Source organism: Dysidea avara, chromosome 1 (assembly GCF_963678975.1).
Source record: "Dysidea avara chromosome 1, odDysAvar1.4, whole genome shotgun sequence".
NCBI classification, from domain to species: Eukaryota; Metazoa; Porifera; class Demospongiae; order Dictyoceratida; family Dysideidae; genus Dysidea; species Dysidea avara.
Genome location: NC_089272.1, coordinates 368,773 through 376,123, shown reverse-complemented (window position 1 = coordinate 376,123; position 7,351 = coordinate 368,773).

Below are 7,351 nucleotides of genomic sequence, written 5' to 3'. Positions count from 1 at the left end.
GTGTAATGCCTATAGGTCAAACGCATCGTACTTGACAATACTTCATCCAGATCAGGTTAAAGTGATCAAGAGTGTAGATTACCAGAGGCTGTATATTTCAAACAGCAATATTGGTAGCGGAGCAGCAGATGACATTGCAACTGTTATATCTTGTAGTAATACTAAACTACTGAAGCTCTCCTTACATGATGACAATTTAGAAGCACATGGTGCACTTAACATCGCAAGAGGTTTGCAAAATACTTCATCTCTGACAGAATTTTATATTTCAAACAACAATATTGGTAGTGAAGCAGCAGATTACATTGCAGCTGTTTTATCTCAGAATACTGGACTCCTAAAGTTCTACATACACGATAATAATTTAGGAACAACCGGTGCAATCAAGATTGCCAGAGGTTTGCAAAGCACTTCATCTCTGACAGAATTTACTATTTCAAACAATAATATTGGTAGTGAAGCAGCAAATGACATTGCAGCTGTTTTATCTCAAAATACTGGACTCCTAAAGTTCTACATACATGATAATAATTTAGGAACAACCGGTACAATCAAGATTGCCAGAGGTTTGCAAAGCACTTCATCTCTGACAGAATTTACTATTTCAAGCAACAATATTGGTAGTGAAGCAGCATATGACATTGCAGTTGTTTTATCTCAAAATACTAAACTACTAAAGCTCTACTTAGGTAATAATAATTTAGAAATGTCTGGTGCAATTATGATTGCAGCTGGTTTGCAATATACTTCATCTCTGACAGAATTTAGTATTTCCAGCAATAATATTGGTAGTGAAGCAGCAGATGACATTGCAGCTGTTTTATCTCGTAATACTAAACTACTAAAGTTATACATACGTGATAATAATTTAGAAACATCTGGTACACTTAAAATTACAAAGGGTTTTCAAAAGATTTCATCTCTGACAGAATTTGCTATTTCAAGCAACAATATTGGTAGTGAAGCAGCTGATGGAATTGCATCCATTTTATATCAAAATACTAAACTACTAAAGCTCTACTTAAATAATAATAATTTAGAAATGTCTGGTGCAATTATGATTGCAGCTGGTTTGCAATATACTTCATCTCTGACAGAATTTAACATTTCAAGCAACAATATTGGTAGTGAAGCAGCTGATGACATTGCAACTGTTTTATCTCTTAACACTAACCTACAAATTCTTTACATCAAGGAAAACAATCTAGGGAACGAAGGTGCAATTAAGATTGTAGAGGGATTACAAAATGCTTCATCTCTCAAAGAACTTGATATTTCCAGCAATAGCATTGGTGGTGAAGCTGCAGATGACATTGCAGCTGTTTTACATCATAAATCTAAACTACAAAAGCTCTACATAAATCAAAATAATTTAGAAAGTTTAGGTGCAGTAAAAATTGCAAAAGCTCTGCAAGATGTTTCAACGCTTACAGAATTTAACATTTCAAACAACAATATTGGTAGTGAAGCAGCAATTAACATTACAACTATTTTGCATCATAATACTAATTATAAACTACAGATACTACTGTGATGTATGAATAGGATATGCAGACAAAGTAATGATACACAATAAGCAACAATAAGCAATGAAATAGTATATACATGCAGCTGTTTTGTTTTTCAACTTTACCATTTATATTTTTACAGTTGTAGTACAATAGTATGATATTTGATAGCGTAACAAAAATGTATTACTTGACCTGATTTGTGACATACCAATAACCAAAACATTGCCGTAACAGATGATTCATAATTGTACATGTATTGAATACAAATTGTATCATTACAATGCAAAAAAGTTTATTACCTAAACTTGTAATGCATTAATATTAAATGTACAGGTAATATAACAATTAATTAATTTCCCTGTTATAGTTTTTCTTTTTATTTCTCTATATAATAATAATATACTGAGTTTTTCTACTCATGTCGGTCTCTCTTGAGGATCTGCATTTCCTTTCACTGTGACATTATGACACCTGGTTATGCATGTTTATCTTCTGGTTATTCATGCATGTTAATTGGCCGAGATGTAGCATTCATGTTTAAGCCACTTCATCCCTCTGTCCTAGACCACTGACAGCAGCTGCAGCAGAATTGCTACAAACCAAGCAAATGTGGATTAAAGACTGGCAACATCTGCAAGTCTTTTCTAAGGAGGCCACCAACCTCAACCTGCAACATAATTCATATGCATAGTGTTACTAAGTATTGTTGATATTCAACCACATGCACATGTTCCCACTTCCCAAGTTTAACCTCCAGACAACAGAACACTCCTCCGGGGAAATGCGCTACATTCTTCACCTGATCAATATCGTGTGAGCTGAATTATCAATGGATGTATGTCACTTCAATATTTTAATGGTCTGTTTTCAATAATCTTCAAACAGTAATACTAATACCTACAGTAGCTCATGATCAATTATAAGAAGACAATTGAAGTATAAAAATATTTCTCAATGATGCCATTTGCAATTGGTTGTTTCATTGGAGTGATAATTTTTATAGCTTCAAAAACTGTTTTTTAAACTTGTTGCTTGAACTATTAATATTATACCCCTAAACATTTTAATGGTAAAGTCAGAGGATAATCCTTAATATATATATATACTTTGGGTCACACTTCAAAATTTTCAGAGGCCTTAATATCTGAAAGATCATAAGATTGTGTAACCATTGCAGTCAATTGTCAAACAGCCACTGTAGATCAGTAAAGATAATATCACTCATTATATCCTGTACTTCTTCAAAGTAATACCTATACATAGATCACTATTGAAAGTAATGGAGACCTACAAGGACTTGGAACATGGACTTGCTGCTGAGAACAGCGTACTACCTGAGTACCGCAGTACCAAGAAGATGATGAAATCTTAATTTGTTGCTTATTGCTCATTCCTTTTCATGCACTGCTCATCTTACCATGCTGGCTGGGAAGCCTGGGATTGGGGGAAATTGGGTGCAGTCAGGCTGCTTGATATGAATAAGTACTGGCTATAGCAATATAAAATTAATATAAATACAGCAGCTAACTGCCTCACTAGGGCAGATGCATTTAGCACCTAGCAGTGTCCTGGGCTGCCCCATTTATCCCCAAACTATGCATGGCTCTGATGCATGCCATTAGCTATAGTGGAGTGCATGCAGGCCAAGCGAACGTAGGATGTTAAACACAATTTACCACTGTGAATAAGGTTAACAGACAAGGGAGCTTGGAGTATAGTTAGTATTGAATCCCAGTTAATAGAACTGGAACCCACACTTGTTAATAATCAATGCCATTGCATGTGCAAACAGTGATCACACGATCTCTACTCATGGCAAAATGGGAACTATTTGGAATTGCTTTTAATCTGAAGTCGGTCATAAAGATTGAAGCTGTTGCAACCCACCCACCCTTGGCTAATGACTGGCATCCACCCTCACTCAACAAACGCAATCATGTGTGCTAGCACACTTGGTATAAATACATTATAATTACTTCACAGTTGGCATGGCACAGTCAGGCTGCTTGATGTGACTAAGTACTGGTTATAGCAATATAAATACAGCAGCTAATTATAACTTCCTCACTAGGGTAGATGTAAGTGCATTTATAATAGGCATCTGGCAGTGTCTTGGGCACCAAGTAACGGTTACAGGACTGATTAGACTGTTAGTCATATTGTGTACAATAAAGGTGACCATTGCACAACTGCTAACCACTGGTAACATGTTAATAAATTGTGGTTGCCCACCTGTATAGTTTAGTGTAATTATAAATGATTATTGCCTCATGCACCTATTATGACTAAATATGCCAGCATAATTAGCGGGTATATTATATCTAATCCAAAACAGCCAAGCTGTAAAAAAGGTGTGCGGCCCTCAAAAAGGCTATGGTGAAAAAAGATGTGAAATCCAAGGTGGCAGCCAAGAAATGGCTGTGATGGTAGGTTAATGGTAAAAAATTTAATAATGACAATTCAGGTGAATTTGGTGCCAAGACCATTGAGGGCCGCACACTTTTTTTACAGCTTGGCTGTTTTGGATTAGATTTCACTTCTTTTTGTATTTGTATACCCCAAAACCGGCCTATGGCCAGCTTTGGGGCTTTTTTAACCTATCTTTTTTCTTTACCACAGGAAGAAGAAAAGATGAAGCAGATTTTAAATACTTTAAATATTTCTGAATTTATCAGTAAATGTACAAATTATATATATAATACATATATTTATTACAGAACTCTCTGCATGGTGGTTTCTTTTAACGTAACACTCTACAAGGTGACTTCTTCTAGCTGATCTCTCTACAGGGTGAATTGTTTGCAGCAGAACTATCTACAAGGTAACTTTTCTTCTAGCTGATCTCTCTACAGGGTGATTTGTTTGTAGCTGAATTCTGTACAGGTAACTTCTTCTAGCTGATCTTTCTACTGGGTGATTTGTTTGTAACTGAATTTTCTAAAGGCTGATTTGTTTGCAGCTGAACTCTCTACATGGTGGTTTCTTTGTTGCTGAACTCTCTACAAGGTGAATTCTTCTAGCTGATTTCTCTACAGGGTAATTTGTTGAAGTCTGTACAAGGTGCTTTTTGGTGATCTCACTGCAGGTTGATTTGTTTGTAGCTGAACTCACCAAAGGGTGATTTGCTTGTAGCTGAACCCCTTACATTGTGTCTAGTTTCTAGCTACTAGCTGATCTCTCTATAGGGTGATTTGTTTGTCTCTACAAGGTGATTTGTTTGTAGCTGAACTCTCTATAAGGTGATTTGTTTGTAGCTGATCTCTCTGCAGGTTGATTTGTTTGTAGCTGAACTCTCTACAGGGTGATTTGTTTGTAGCCGATCTCTCTACAGGGTAATTTGTTTGTAGCTGAACTCTCTATAAGGTGATTTGTTTGTAGCTGATCTCTCTGCGGGTTGATTTGTTTTAGCTGAACTCTCTACAGGGTGATTTGCTTGTAGCTGAACTCCTTACATTGTGTCTAGTTTCTAGCTGATGTCTCTACATAGTGATTTTTTTGTAGCTGAACTCTCTAAAGGGTGATTTGTTTGTAGCTGACCTCTCTTCAGGATGATTTGTTTGTAGCTGATCTCTCTACAGGGTGATTTGTTTGTAGCTGACCTCTCTTCAGGGTGATTTGTTTCTAGCCGATCGCTCTACAGAGTGATTTGCTTGTAGTTGGACTCCTTACATTGTGTCTAGTTTCTATCTGATCTCTCTACAGGGTGATTTGTTTGTAGCTGATCTCTCTACAAGTTGATTTGTGTGTAGCTGATCTCTCTGCAGGTTGATGTGTTTGTAGTCGATCTCTCTACAGGGTAAGTTGTTTGTAGCTGAACTCTCTATAAAGTGATTTGTTTGTAGCTGATCTCTCTGCAGGTTGATTTGTTTTAGCTGAACTCCTTACATTGTGTCTAGTTTCTAGCTGATGTCTCTACAGTAGTACAGGGTGATTTTTTTTGTAGCTGAACTCTCTACAGGGTGATTTGTTTCTAGCTTATCTCTCTACAGGTTGATTTGTTTGTAGCTGACCTCTCTTCAGGGTGATTTGTTTGTAGCCGATCTCTCTACAGGGTGATTTGTTAGTAGCTGACCTCTCTTCAGGGTGATTTGTTTCTAGCTGATCGCTCTACAGGGTGATTTGCTCGTAGTTTAACTCCTTACATTGTGTCTATATAGTTTCTATCTGATCTCTCTACAGGGTGATTTGTTTGTAGCTGATCTCTCTACAAGTTGATTTGTGTGTAGCTGATCTCTCTGCAGGTTGATGTGTTTGTAACCGATCTCTCTACAGGGTAATTTCTTTGTAGCTGAACTCTCTATAAGATGATTTGTTTGTAGCTGATCTCTCTGCAGGTTGATTTGTTTTAGCTGAACTCTCTAAAGGGTGATTTACTTGTAGCTGAACTCCTTACATTGTGTCTAGTTTCTAGCTGATGTCTCTACATGGTGATTTTTTGTAGCTGAACTCTCTACAGGGTGATTTGTTTCTAGCTTATCTCTCTACAGGTTGATTTGTGTGTAACTGATCTCTCTACAAGCTGATTTGTTTGTAACTGAACTCTCTGCAAAGTTTTGTTTGTAGCTGATCTCTCTACAGGGTAATTTGTTTGTAGCTGAACTCTCCCCACAGTGACTTGTGTGTAGCTGAATTCTCTAGAGAGTGACTTAATTGTAGGTGAACTCTCTACAGGGTGCATGACTTGTTTATAGCTGAACTCTCTTCAGTGTGACTTGTAATGTTCTGAATCTCTAGTGATATATTTATTATTTATTTATTTATTTATTAGTAGTATTTATACAGGGAAAACAGCATCAGCCGAAGAGGCTGTTTTTCAGCTGTGCCTGTGAAATTACATTGCAATTTGTAGCTTAACTCTCCACAGGGTGACTTGCTTCTTGCTGAACTGTCTATAAGATTAACTGTTTGCAGCTGAACTCCCTACAGAATAACTTGCAATGTAATAGAATTCTATAATGAAGTAAATAAATTAGCTGAATGCTCTATTTGGGTGACTGTTCTATTAGAGTATCTCGATCTCGCATTTGCTACACGAAGTTGGCTTTCGAATCATAACTCAGTGGTTTGTAATCCAATTCTTCTATACTACTGCAAGGTCTTTCTATGAAGATTATTCCAGCTATACACCGATTTTCAACTCATTGCTCTAAGCGGTTTGCTTAGTAGGCGTGAAAACTAATAGTTTTTTATTCATAAAAATCGATCGCATAATTGTGACACAGGTTGGGTTTTGTGTCATATCTCCGTGGTCTTTATCTCGATTCCTTTCAAACCACCAAAAGGCACTCCTACGATGGTTACTCCATCTACATAGCAATTTTCAACTCATTCTATGAAGCGGTTTACCCTGTAGGCGTGACAACAAATCGATCTTGTTTTACGCGAATAATCGGTCATAACTCCTGAACCATTCATCGGATTTGCACCAAATTGGATGCTAGGATTCGCCTTTGGACTCCCTTTCTGTGTACCAAATTTCAAGGCGATCGGAGCACGCGTTTTCGTTTTATAGCAATTTTTGCAAGTGTGCGAAAACACGAAGAAAAAAAATTGAAACTTTGGCAGCTCGTATCTCGGAAATGGCTGGAGCGATATCCTTCAAATTTGGAATGTAGACTCTCCTGGCTGGCGGGCAACTCGGTAGCAAATTTGGTTCCAATCGGATAAGGGATCACCGAGATACAAAGGTGGGAAAATGACGTTTTCTTTCTTCCTGTAAATATACTCACGGTGTGGCGCGCCGGCTTCTTGGGCCGCACAACACACTACCGTGTGTCTTGATACATGTTCCATAGAGTATAAAACTATTGCATAGCACCAATTAAGTGTGCATATACAAC